This window comes from Mustela putorius, unplaced genomic scaffold, assembly GCF_011764305.1.
Source record: "Mustela putorius furo isolate JIRA1106 unplaced genomic scaffold, ASM1176430v1.1 tig00000095_pilon_pilon_pilon, whole genome shotgun sequence".
NCBI classification, from domain to species: Eukaryota; Metazoa; Chordata; class Mammalia; order Carnivora; family Mustelidae; genus Mustela; species Mustela putorius.
Genome location: NW_025421280.1, coordinates 34264738 through 34278583, shown reverse-complemented (window position 1 = coordinate 34278583; position 13846 = coordinate 34264738). Strand labels below are relative to the sequence as shown.

General features: G+C 41.0%; 2 pseudogenes; both read right to left on the bottom strand.

Moving 5' to 3' along the window:
• Nucleotides 1–458: 458 nt before the first annotated feature.
• On the bottom strand, nt 459–2464 carry LOC101692635 (annotated as a pseudogene).
• Nucleotides 2465–8909: 6445 nt separating this feature from the next.
• LOC123391358 lies at nt 8910–9858 on the bottom strand (annotated as a pseudogene).
• Between the last annotated feature and the right edge of the window lie 3988 nt (nt 9859–13846).

The following is a 13846-nucleotide window of genomic DNA, read 5'->3' as shown; positions in this document are numbered from 1 at the left end:
CCATCTATTCAGGACTTAGAGGAGGGAAGTGGAGGCGTAATGGACAAAGTATGTGAAGGAGGATAAGAAGTCCAGTCTTCCGGTTGTAAAGTAAGACAGGAGAGGTCATGGGCCCGCATATGGAATATAGTCAATGTAATATTTCACCATTCTTTGTGTGGTAACAGCTGTTAACTAGACTTATTGTGGTGACCATTTCATGACGTGTGTATGTGTCAAATCACTGTGTGCCCCTGAAAGTAATCAATTATTGTATGTCAGTTGTTCATCAATAAAAAGAGAAACGTCCTGTTCTTGCGCATCATCAACTGTGTTTTATGCGTCGACTGAATTGATAACCTCTGTTGCTGTGTTAATGTTTCATCTTTAATTGTACAAATATATAATTGTTCTTTAACATCACCAAAAATGCCAAATTTATTAGTTTACATCAACGTTATGGAAGTTAAAGAAAATAATTAATTTGTCTTTCGGACGGGAAGGTGACTTATTCATTCATTCATTTCCAAACGCCATCTAGCAGTCACTAGGTTAAAAGTGAGTCAGCTGATTGCTTGAAATCTAATGAACTTTAAGATCTTCAATTTGTCCTGTTGAATGTTAACAGTATTGACATAAATACATCCCTTCAGATAAATGTGAATTTATGTTTGCCGTGTTCCCACATACTTGAAAACTCGTTTTCACAGTTATCACAAGCATGAGGAAAAATTTTAGTATGTTCAATAGCAACATGCCTGTTAGCATTCATATTAATCCTACTCTGAAAACCACATACTTGACATACAAAGAAGTTTTTATATTTGTCAAAGGGAATTTTGTAGGGACCTGGATAGCTGTCAAACATCGAACTCTTGATTTGGGCTCAGGTCCTGATCTCAGGATCATGAGATCAAGCCTGAATCTGGCTCTGCATTTGGTGTGGAGTCTCCTCAAGAGTCTCTCTCTCCTTCTCTTGCTGCCCTTCCCCGCAAAATGCCTTCTCTCAAAATAAATAAATAAAATATATTTTTAAAAGATTTTATTTATTTGACACAGATCACAAGTAGGCAGAGAGGCAAGCCAAGATGGGGGGGCCTGGGTGGGGGGTAGCAGGCTCCCTTCTGAGCAGAGAGCATGATGCACAGGGCTTGATCCCAGGACCCTGAGATCCCAGGACCTGAGCCAAAGGCAGAGGCTTAACCCACTGAGCCACCCAGGCGCCCCATATATTTTTTAGAAAAGATTATTTTGCTAAAGAGGCTATACTATCCATGTTCTCCATTGTTAATACTTAGCACTCAGTTGATTTACATGCATGTTCATTTACCACATGGCTTTGCAAGTCTCCTGGATCATTGGTTTCATGTTTACAAAACTGACACTAATAGTGTGCTCCTGGAAATGTAGGTAGCCTTCGTTGCTTGAAGATAACTCTGCATTGCACTGCTCACAGCAATAAAAGTCACTAAATGTGTGTCTTCAATGTGCTGGCTATTCTCAAAAATCAATGTTTTATTATTACAGTATTTACAAATGTAGGGATCCTCTTCATGCAGTTTGATGTGTTTAATCAGAAGCATGTTGGTAGAGAAACTTTCCTTGCATATTCAATGCATTTGAATTAGTACCTTTGAGCTTCAGCATCATATGCTGCTTTATAGCAGAAAAATATATGCTGTTGAACTCGCAAAGTTCGCACTTTTTAAAAGATTTTATTTATTTATTTGACAGGCAGATCACAAGTAGGCAGAGATGCAGGCAGAGAGAGAGAGAGAGGAGGAAGCAGGCTCCGTGCTGAGCAGAGAGCCTGATGCGGGGCTTGATCCCAGGACCCTGGGATCATGACCTGAGCTGAAGGCAGAGGCTTTAACCCACAGAGCCACCCAGGCACCCCACATTTTTTTAAAGATTTTATTTATTCACTTGACAGATAGAGAACACAAGTAGGCAGAGAGACAGGCAGAGAGAGAGAGAGGAGGAAGCAGGCTCCCTGCAGAGCAGAGAACCCGACGTGGGGCTCGATCCTAGGACCCTGGGATCATGACCTGATCTGAAGGCAGAGGCTTGAACCCACTGAGCCACCCAGGTGCCCCTATAGGACTCTCCTCTTGAGTTTGTTGGTTGCCAATTCAGATGAGTCACACCCTTCATCACAAATTTCAGTATCAGCAGATTTTTTTTTTCCACAAAAGGTAGTTTGGTCTAGAATTCTCAGTACAGGACTGGGAACAAGGTAGTTAGAATTTCTATTTCTGGTCTTGATTACATCTGTAAATTTTGGCAAATCATTTGATGTCTCTTTATCAGAATCATCTTTTCTGTTGTCAAAATATTTTAGTCTGGTTTTCTCATAGAACAAATACTATAACTGAACAGAAAAAATTCCATTGAATTCGTCTGCAATTCTGCTTATTCCAGAGGAATGTGAGTGACAAGAAGAGTGTAATGTCTTACATTTTCTTGTTTTAGGATATTCATTCATATCTTTTCAATTTCATATAATTCTTTTTTTTAAGATTTTTATTTATTTATTTGACAGAGAGAGAGAGACAGCGAGAGAGGGAATACAAGCAGTGGGAGAGGGAGAAGCAGGCTTCCCGCTGAGCAGGGAGCCTGATGTGGGGCTCTACCCACAGAACCCTGGGATCATGACCTGAGCTGAAGGCGGATGCTTAATGACTAAGCCACCCAAGAGCCCTTCAATTTGGTATAATTCTTAATACTGTAGTGAGAGGAAATGAATTATAAGGAAGCTTTCACAGATGCTAAAAAATGCCAGGACCCCAGGGCTGCAGTACTGTGACCCTCATGCTCCTGAGCACTGCCCCAGCCTAGGCGCTCTCCCTCCTGCACGCCTCACGCCCTGCCCTTCAGGCCATCTGTACAAAGGTTTAAGTGTTATGTAGATGAAGAAGTCTAGGGGTGGTTTTTTTAAAAGATTTTATTTATGAGAGAGTATGGGGAGCAGAGGGAGAGACTGGGCAGACTTCCTGCCCAGCAAGGAGCCCAATGGAGGGCATGATTCCACGACCCTGAGATCACCAACCTGAGCCAAAACCAAGAGTTGGACCCTTAACCGACTGAGCCACCCAAGCACCCGCAAAAAGACTATCTTTAATTTTATTTTTTAAAGATTTTACTTATTTATTCGACAAATAGAAATCACAAGTAGGCAGAGAGGCAGGCAGAGAGAGAGAAGAGGAAGCAGGCTCCCCACTGAGCAGAGAGCCTGATGGGCTCTATCCCAGGACCCTGAGATCATGACCCGAGCCAAAGGCAGAGGCTTTAACCCACTGATCCACCCAGGCGCCCATCCTGCTTTAATTTTAAAAGTCTCTTCAAACAACAGATCATATTTGGATTTTATCATTTTCTTCTTGAATATATTTAAAGACACTTAAATCTCTAATTTGCATGGAATGTGTTTTGACATAGAGTGTGTGGTAGTGGATCCAGGCACATTTTTTCCCCCAGAAAACATGGCTAATTGTTTTAGTACCACTTACTGATAAATTAACTGGCACACTGAATTGGAATTGCACCCCTATTTAAAAAACAATTCTTATAAATACCTGTATCAGTTTCTAAAACTCTTGTGTACTAGTAATGTATTTATATATAAACATATCTCACTCTTGATTATGGTAGGCTTATATGTTTTAATATCTCATGGTAAATATATAATGGTAGGTGATATTTGTTGCATATAACTGCAGTAGGTATTCAGCTTGACATCCTTCACAGATCAGCTAGTAGAGTATGCAGACAAGTGGTATTGGTATTAGGGTCTGTGCATTTGAAGGAGCAAACACTTCTTTCAGTCTTTAGAAGCTGCTTTCACTCAAAGACCTTCTGCTGGGTTTCAGGCCTGGTGGTTTGCTTCTAGGATCATAGTTGAGCTGGGTTGGAGCCATGTAATACAGCTGCTCCTGGATCTGTAACAGTCTGTTTGAAAATCCTGTTAGTAGGGCAGTAAACCTTGCCTGGACCCTGGGTAGACAGGACCACCTCCAGGATCTTGGTCAGTAGGGCTGGCCCCGCACAAGGATTCTTGTCAGGATCCGCAGGCGGCAGAGCTATTTTCCTAGTTGTGTGGGAAAGTATGGCTCTCTCACTAGACGTGCATGAATGGCCCCATAGCACAGCTGAGAGGGGCTGGAGCCATGTCCTGCGTTAGAGTCCCCTCCATGTCTGAGTTCTGTAGGCCTGCTTCAGTGGGCACTGATGGACGAGTCTCCCCTTGGGTGGGACTCAAAGTGTTTGGAGCTGGGTTGTGGGCTGCTTCAAGATCTGCAGTCAGACCAGGTCTGGAGGCAAACCTGCTGACACGCACAGACACAGACGGGGCACATGTCGTTCTGGATTCTTATGTGCAGAAGACCCCAGATCATAGAGACTGGAGTTGGATCACAGGCTGGCTGCTCATAGTCCGCATCTCAAAGTGAGGTCAGCAGCCTGTTAACCTGAAAGGTATGGGTGGTTGTGTCTTCTTCTGGGGGCTGAGGGATGGTGCCAGAGCCAAATGGAGCTATATCCAAGTCCACATGAGGATAAAACTGTTTCCAAGTATGTGGCTGGGACTATATTTAGCCGACCATCTGGGCATAGGTCTGCCCTCTCAAAATGTCCCTCCTTGTTCTTGAGCTCTGATGGGGCTTTGTAGTCTTATACCTGAATACCAAAACTCCCACTAATGGTGGAGGTCTCTAGAATTTGGAAAGAGCAAGTAAACAGATTTCCTCAAGCACCTCCAGAAAGAAAGTAGCCCTGCTGATGCATTTTAGACTTCTGACTTCCAGAAACGTAAAATAATAAATTTGTGTCATCTTAAGCCACTAGACTTATGGCAGTGTGTTATAGCTTCAATAGGAAATTAATATATCTCTCTTCCAAAATGTTCCCATCTTACTGCCACTGGTTAGGTCAGGTCCCCATCATCTTTTCCCCTCAACTACTTCAAGGGTCTTCTAAATATTACTTCTGCCTCCAGTTTCTCCCACTCAGAGCAACCCTAAAGTCTTCGTAATACATCTATGGTTACAGCATGGCCCTAGTGTTCCATTGCTTTCAAAATCCTTAATTAGATTCTCTCTCTTTTTAGAGCAGAGGCGGGGAGGAGTGGGGAAGACAGCGGGAGAGACTCTCAAGCAGGCTCCTTTCCCCATGCAGAGCCAGTTCAGGGCTTGATCTCACAACCCTGAGACCATGACCTGAGCCGAAATTAAGAGTCCGATCCCTAACCAACTGAACCACCCAGGCATCCTTCAAATTGGATTTTTAATAGTCTGTCCTTCATCTACATATCTAGGTTTATATCTTTTTTTTTTTAGATTTTATTTATTTATTTATTTATTTGACGGACAGAGATTACAAGTAGGCAAGAGAGGCAGGCAGGGAGAGAGAGGAGGAAGCAGGCTCTCCTCAGAGCAGAGAGCCCAATGTGGGGCTTGATCCCAGGACCCTGGGATCATGACCTGAGCTGAAAGCAGAGGCTTTAACCCACTGAGCCATCCAGGTTCCCCTCTAGGTTTATTTCTAATAACTCAGTCAACAGTTCTATATATCATCCTGAAATGCCTTAGTCTTGAATTTTCCATGTTTATGTGTACGTGGTTCCTTTCTGCTCTAGTTCCGACTCTTCTCTCTACTTCCTACCCAAACCATTCTTTAGTTAAATTTCTACAGATTATTTGTTATGCAGTGCTCAAGTGTATTGTCCTATTAGAAGTTTTTGATGAGCAGCACCTGGATGTCTCAGTCATTAGGCGTCTGCCTTCAGCTCAGGTCATGATCCCAGGGTCCTGGGATTGAGCCCCGCATCAGGCTCCCTGCTCAGTGGGGAGCCTGCTTCTCCCTCTGCCACTCTCCTTGCTTGTGTATATCCACTCTCCTCTTTCGCTGTCTCTCTCTCTCTCCATCAATTAAATGAATAAATAAAAATCTTTTTTTAAAAAGTTTTTGGGGCACCTGGGTGATTCAATGGGTTAAGCTTCTGCCTTCGGTTCAGGTCATGATCTTAGGGTCCAGGGATCAAGCCCCACATTGGGCTCTCTACTCAGCAGGGAGCCTGTTTCCCCCTCTCTCTCTGCCTGCCTCTCTACCTACTAGTAATCTCTCTCTCTGTCAAATAAATAAATAAAGTCTTTTTAAGAAGTTTTTGATGAATCCCAAGTGTTGGTGATGTGGAAACTGTGGAACCATCATTCATTGCTCAAGGGAATGTATGTAAAAATGTAAAATAGTGGAGCCACTTTGAAAAAACAGTTTAGGAGATTTTTTTAAATGGAACATCAGTTTACCATGTGACTCAGTAATTACACCATGAGTTATCTACTCCAAAGAAATGAAAACACATGTCACCACAGAGACACACATGCAAATGTTCATAATAGAATTATTCATAATAACCCCAAGCTGGAATATCCAAGTGTCTACCAGCTGATAAATGAATAAACAAATAGAAGTATATTTATATGTTTGAGTATTATTCTGCAATTATAAGAAACAAAATACTGATATAAGTTTTCCACATAGATAACCCTCAAAAATAATTATGCTAAGTGAAAGAAGTGAGAATCAAAAGACCATATATTGTATGATTAAATTTACATAAAATATCTAGAGAAAGCCAATTTATAGAGACAGGAAGCAGATATGGTGTTACCTAAGACTGAGGTGAGAGTGGACAGTAACTGCAACTGGAGACAAGGGAAATTTTGGAGTGATAGAAATGTTCTAAAATTGCATTGTAATAGGCACATAATTCTATAAATTTACTAAAATTACTGACTTTACATTTTGAATGGATTTTATGGTATACAAATTATATCTCAATAATTTCATTAAGTAAATGTTTTCTCTGGAATTACTTGAGTCATAAACTTTTACCTTTCTTTTCAACAGATTCTATTACACACCAACATTATTATGCTCACAATTCTGTATTGCAATCATATTTACCTCTTTGGTACCCTCTTCAATTTCTACACATAGACAATAATTAAACATTGCTTGAAACTTAATGGACTGAAAATGAATTTAAGCTGCCCCATATTGCTGAAATATGTCTTTTTTCCAGTAATTTGAAGATCTAATTATATATGGAATACTTGTTTTTTGTTTGGGTTGGTTTTGTCCCAAAAGTTATTAGTTCCATCCCTGATAATTGTTTTAATACCCATCACAATCTTTACTACATCACTTCATTTGGGTTCCTCAGAAGAAGACACGGTGCCAGTGATTCATTGGCACGCACATTACTGGAAGAAGCAAGGAAGAAGGACATGGGTTAGGGAGAGGGGAAGTGAAACAGGGAAGAAAGTACATCCAATAAAATGTGCCCTAAGTCAGCTCCCACAGCAATTGAACTGTTTTTTCCTGTGGGGAAATATTGGAAAGTGGTACAAAACAGAGATATGAGAATTATGCCAGCTAATTGATGATGAAGACGGTATACTTCACACCTCTCCATCAAGAGCTGTCCTTGGACTCCAAGAGCTCAGTGGGTTAAGCAGCTGCCTTCAGCTTGGGTCATGATCCTAGATCCTGGGATTGAGCCCTGCATCAAGCTCCCTGCTCGACAGAGAGCCTGCTTCTCCCTCTCCCTCTGCCTGCCACTTGTGCTCCCCACCTCTCTCTCTATCAAATAAATAAACAATCTTTTAAAAAGAGAGAGAGAGAGAGCTATCCTTGTTGGGGCATAATTCCCTGTTACTTCTTACCTTGAGCACCTGTTGCTGAACACTGATTGGCAGGTTGGTATGCAATGGAGAAAGTGAAAGGATCCCTGCAAATGGAGGAGAAATGCTGACAAATACACTCCTCACTGTAGTCTCATTTCTATCAAAATTCTTTTTTTGTTGTTGTTTACTATTTTTTGAAGACTTTTTTTTTTGACAGAGTGCACAAGCAGAGGGAGAGGGAGAAGCAGGCTCCCCACTGAGCAGAGAGCCTGACATGAGAAATAAAGGTCCAATAGAACAAAGAATATGTGGAGGGAAGGAAGGAAGAGGAAGAAGACAAATAGGCAATATTTCAGTGATATGCAATGCACTATAATACCTACAAACCTGAACAAATGAGGGACACCGGGGTGTCTTAGTTAAGTGTCTGCTATTGTCTCAGGGCATGATCCCAAGGTCCAAGGACTGAGTCCCGCATTGGGCTCCTTGCTCAGTGGAGAGCTTGCTTCTCCCTCTCCCTCTGCCTACCACTCCCCTGCTTGTGTGCTCTTGCACTCTTTCTCCAAATGAGTAAAATCTTTAAAAAAAAAAAAAAAAAAACCTGAACAAACAAGGTTTCAAATCAACATTCCCACTGTTGAAGTTGAAAATGAGACCAGTGTTTTCAGGAACACTATGGTAGCAAACTTAGGAGTGTGAGCTCAGAGTCAGGTTTCCACACCCCAATGCCAACCTTTTTTAAAGAGAGAAAATATCTTAAGGAAATGTCAAGATACATAAATTTGCAGATGTAGAGCAATAAGTACAATCTCAATATGGTAAGCATTTTGGTTATGACTATTGTGTGATTTCCATTCCATTTCTTCCAGGTTAAAACAAACATATAACCAAATTAAGGTGAAGGATATCAGCATTCCAGAGGACAATTTGGGGAGGAAACCATGCTAGCACTTGATATAAGTACTTCACATGTAATATTGAAAATCTCAGGAATGGCTGTAGGAAAGCTGACCAAAGAATATTATAGGCTCCAAATAGGGAAGAAAAAGGAGAAAAAATTATTGAGGAGGTTGTTAGGGAGAAACTCACACAAAAACAAAACCTAACAAAAACAAACTTGTGAGTACTTTAGGAATAGAAGAAGTGAGGCCTGTCTTTTAGGAGAGGGAAGAAACCCAGATTTACATGCACAGTATTTGCCTTGGGAGCCCACAATGTCCCCTTGGTTCTTAGGCCAGTCGTTTGTCATGGACAAAGGGCTCCTGGATTGCGGAATCTTCCTAGGGCCCCCTTCACATCCTTATTCCTCAGGCTGTAGATGAAGGGATTCAGCATGGGAGTGACCACAGTGTACATCACTGAGCCAATTGAGCTCTGTGAAGAATGAGTTGCAGAGGAACTCTGTGAAGAATGAAGTCGCAGGCTTGTCCCATAGTACAAGGAGACCACAGAGAGGTGAGACCCACAGGTTGAAAATGCTTTATATTTTCCTGCTGCAGAGGATACTCCCATTAAAGAGGAGACAATCAGAGAGTATGAAAAGAGGATCCCAATAAGAAGAAACACACCCAGTATGGCAGTGGACACATATAAAAAGATATTATTGATGAGGGTGTCAGAGCAAGCCACCTTGAGAATCTGAACCACTTCACAGAAGAAATGTGGAATTTCTGTGCCTGGGCAGAAGGTCAGCCACTTCATCAGTAGGATATGAATCAGGGAGACCTAGAAAATGATGACCCAACACACCAGAACCAGCAGGCCACAGAGTGGTGGGTTCATGATGACTGTGTAGTGCAGGGGGTGGCAGATGGCCACAAACTGGTCATAGGCCATCACAGTCAGGAGGAAACCATCCATTCCAGCAAAAATCATAAAAAAAAAAAAAATACACCTGAATGAGGCATCCAGTATAGGAGATGTCTTTGCTTTGTTCCTGGATGTTTATCAGCATCTTTGGGACAGTAGTGGAGATGAAACAGATGTCAACAGAGGACAGGTTGGAGAGGAAGAAGTACATGGGTGTGTGGAGATGGGAGTCAGAGAGGATAGCCAGAATGATGAGCATGTTTCCCAGCATGGTGACCAAGTACATGAACAGAAACAAACCAAAGAGGAGGGGCTACAGTTCTGGGTCATCTGAGAGGCCCTGGAGGAAGAATTCGGATCCTCTGGTATGGTTTCCTGCTTCCATGTAGCCAATGTGCCTGCTAGAGCAGGGGTTGAAAGCAATATTCAGTGACTAGCCAACTGGCACAGCAGCCAGTCATCATATTTCTAATACCACCTTTAGGTGGACATCCTTCACCCTCCATTAGTCCTTCCAAAGGCAATGATTCATTCACTCACCCAAGTGGTAGCTCATTTTCAATCTAAATGTACTTAGGTATCCTTTCAAAAATTTAGACATCTCTCTATTTTTTTAAATTTAAACATTTTTAAATTTTTAATTTTTTTAATTTCCTATTCACTGGTCTAATTCTATTTGAGGCCATGGACATAAGCCAATTTCTTCTATGATACGATCATTCAAAAGAAGTGAAGACATCAAATGTCTTCTTTGATAATCTCCATTATTCAGATATCTCTATACTAGTTATACAATGTGGATTCTCAACTCAAATAGCCTTACTTTGATGAGGTGATGCTGCCTATCAACGTGACAGTTAACTATCTGTTATTATTATGTGTCTTATTATTTTTCATTCTAAATATGCAGTTATTGCTATTAACTTCTTTGTGAGGATTCAGAATGCTCTTGTACACAGTAGGATGGCAATAAATGATGGCTATTTTTGTCAATTCCTTTGGTAGACAAATATCCCCAAACTCAGTATAGACCTGCTATTCCAAATATGAGATCTTGGGTCAGTCTTTCTAGAACAGAAATTTGGACTACCAATGTACTCCCTGTGTGTGACCTGGAGAAAGTTAATCTATTATAGCTGCAGATAGTGTACCTCTACAATAGGAGTGGTTAGTATTCCCTACACTGTAAGCCTGGTTAGTGAATTAAATGAAAAGATGCATGTTATGTTTCTACTGTAGTTCTTGTGACATTCTGTGGACACTTGGAAAATGTGAGCTTCTGCCCTTACCATCACAATAAATCTGCCTTGTATAGCTATCACTTATCAATATTAAACTGAGACATCCATCAAAGATGGAATTCTGATCATTATAAACACAATAGGTCTGGTAACTCTTTTGACCACCTTCAAGCACTTCTCATTCATGAATACCCTATACCTCCCTCTTTCAGATACCACTTGCCAGGTGGATTTCTCTAAGAACAGAGATGAGCAGGTGGACTACATAGATAATAGGGTGAAACAGAAGCACACAACCACTAAAGTAAAATACAAAGTTTGGGAGTGTGTGCTCCTGTGTGCCCACTCCAGAGCAGGTGTCTGTTGTATTAAAAATCAGCACTTCCATTGCTGATTTTTGACATGTCTGGTAGATTTGATTTAAAATATTCAAAAACTTCTACAAAGGAAATCATCCTTAAAAAATTAAAAGGCAGGGGCGCCTGGGTGGCTCAGTGGGTTAAGCCGCTGCCTTCAGCTCAGGTCATGATCTCAGGGTCCTGGGATTGAGTCCCGCATCGGGCTCTCTGCTCAGCAGGGAGCCTGCTTCCCTCTCTCTCTCTCTCTCTGCCTGCCTCTCCATCTACTTGTGATTTCTCTCTGTCAAATAAATAAATAAAATCTTTTAAAAAAAATTAAAAGGCAAATTTAACATGAAAATAAATGTTTACATTATCCATGACAAAAAGGAGGTTCTTGTTATTTCTAATGTCTAGAGATTGCAATTAAAGAGAAAAAATTACTGAGAACCAATTTAGTCTGAGGAGGTACATAGAAAAGTCTTTTCTGAAATAGGTACACTTGTGTCACTCTCACCAGCAAGAACGACCAGGAGACACGGAGTGACAAGCTTGCGAATCTTTATTGTAGTCTCACCCGGATATTTACCCTATTTATATCCCCTCCCCTCCAATCAGCAGGCTGTACACATGAAAGGAAGCATGATCAAGGCTTAGCATGATAGAGCACACGCAGTGTCCACGGGCTTCCTGTTCTAGGCATAGCCAATCATCTTTCAGGTGGTGCGCAGGTCCTCTGCCTGGCCGCAAGCACAAGCGCCACGTTGCATGTTCTGTACATAGCTGCCCCCGACACACTTGAGCTGCAAGAGGAAGCATGGGTAATGGTTAATCAAGGGAAATAAGGAAAGAGCACGTACTTCAGGTCCTGAGAACAGAATTTGCACTTTCTCCGTGGTTGGGTCAGCTTAGTAATGGAAGGGATTTGAGAGGCCAGTGAGATGGAGAGCAGACAGTGAAGTCCAGGAGGGACAGAGTATGTGAGGAGCACACAGTGAGCTTCCTGTACTATTCCTTAATATGCCTCTCACATTGGTGATTTTATGTTTATTTGTGGGCCAGAGGTTGTGACTGTTTTTGCTCTTTCTAAAGACATGGTGTCTGCACATACTATGTGTTCCACACATGACATGTTAGGTGTATAATAAAGATTGAAACCAAAAGCTTCCACTATAACACAAGAAAGGAATCTTCAAGCTCATTATATGACTAAATGTAGACAAAAACAATGACAACAGCAACTTGGAATAGTAAAGTTAAATACAATGCAGTCATGCCTATTTAAGAAGAGTAGTATATCCTAAACAAGTAAAACAAGTATTTTAGGAATGGAAAGTTCCTTAATGCTACGATGTTTGCTAAAAGTCTGCATCACAAAGATAAAGAAATGAAGAGGAACATAGCCATAATCACAATGGAAAAAAATATTTGAGAAAATGTAATAGTTATTACTGTGCTTAGTTGCCTGGAAAGAGTCTCTTACTACATGAAGGAACTTTGGTCAGTTTCTTAACACAATAAAGAATAGTTGTTTAAAACTGCAACCAAGGGGCACCTGGCTGGTTCAGTCAGTAGACCATGCAACTCTTGATCTCTGGGTTGTGAGTTTGAGCCCCATGCTCAGCACAGAGGTCACGTTAAAAAAAAAAAAAAAACTGCAGCCAACAGGGTATTCTACATTAATAAACTAAATTATTTCTCTTATATTTGTGAGCAGGTCAAGACAATCTGCTCCAACTCAATCACTGCATATTCTCATGAATATTTATAGAGATTAGTAAGATAGGGAGTGGATATTAGCCTGAATACCAAATGTCAGAAATGATTGCATTATTTGTAGATGTATTGTGGACACTGAAGGAAAACAACGACAATATAGAACTATTAAGTGTGATCAGACACTTAAGGCAAATCTGCCAGCAGAAACAGTGAATATAATTTTTAAAAATCTAATCACTTGAGGAATAAAGAGGACAACATATCATGCATAACACGTATCGACTGAGTAGTTAATAATAAGTGATGGAACAGGAACTAGAATTCATGGGAAATGATAAAGATGAGACTCACTGGAAAGTAACTTACTGAAGAGTGTCTCTAGATTCTGAAAGAGAAGGAAACAGAACAAGAGCTGGGGAAGACTGGTTTAAGTAGCAAGTAAAGCACCTTCATACTACAGGGACTTCAGCTTTGTAGACTGACTAAATATGGGACTGAACCTAACTCATTACTCTAGAGATAAACCCAGTGCCCACTTTCTCACCCCTTTTCCCCCTACTCCTCCAGCCATGACTGGGAAGCAATGATCCTACCCTCTCTGATGATTAGCATGGAAGCTTTCTCTTCTCAGAAGTCTGTCCCAGGAGAACCCCTAAGCTGCCCTCAGAGAATTACAGGAAAGGGGGAACGGGACATGTTATTATCACAGTGGCTGAATTCTCAAAGGTCCTCATTGAAAAAATTGTTCTTCTCACTTTCCTCACTGCAAACAATTCAGGTGCCCTGGGATATAAAGATGAAAGAATGGGAATTTTACAGTCATGTCTGGGTAGGCAACAGTGGGCAAAGATGAAGGTATATTCTCAAAAAAAAAAAAATCTTTTTTCTTTGGTTTGACTTAAAATGAGAAAACATCCCCTAAGAAACATTTAATTTCTACAAGAACAAAAACCAGGAATCAACTTTGTGGAATATCCATTCCTTGAAGAATCTTTGGAGATTTCAAAGATCACTTAGTCCACAGTGTCATGGAGGCAAAGAGGTCCTTCCTGAAGAAAAGCAGAGTGGTTAATAG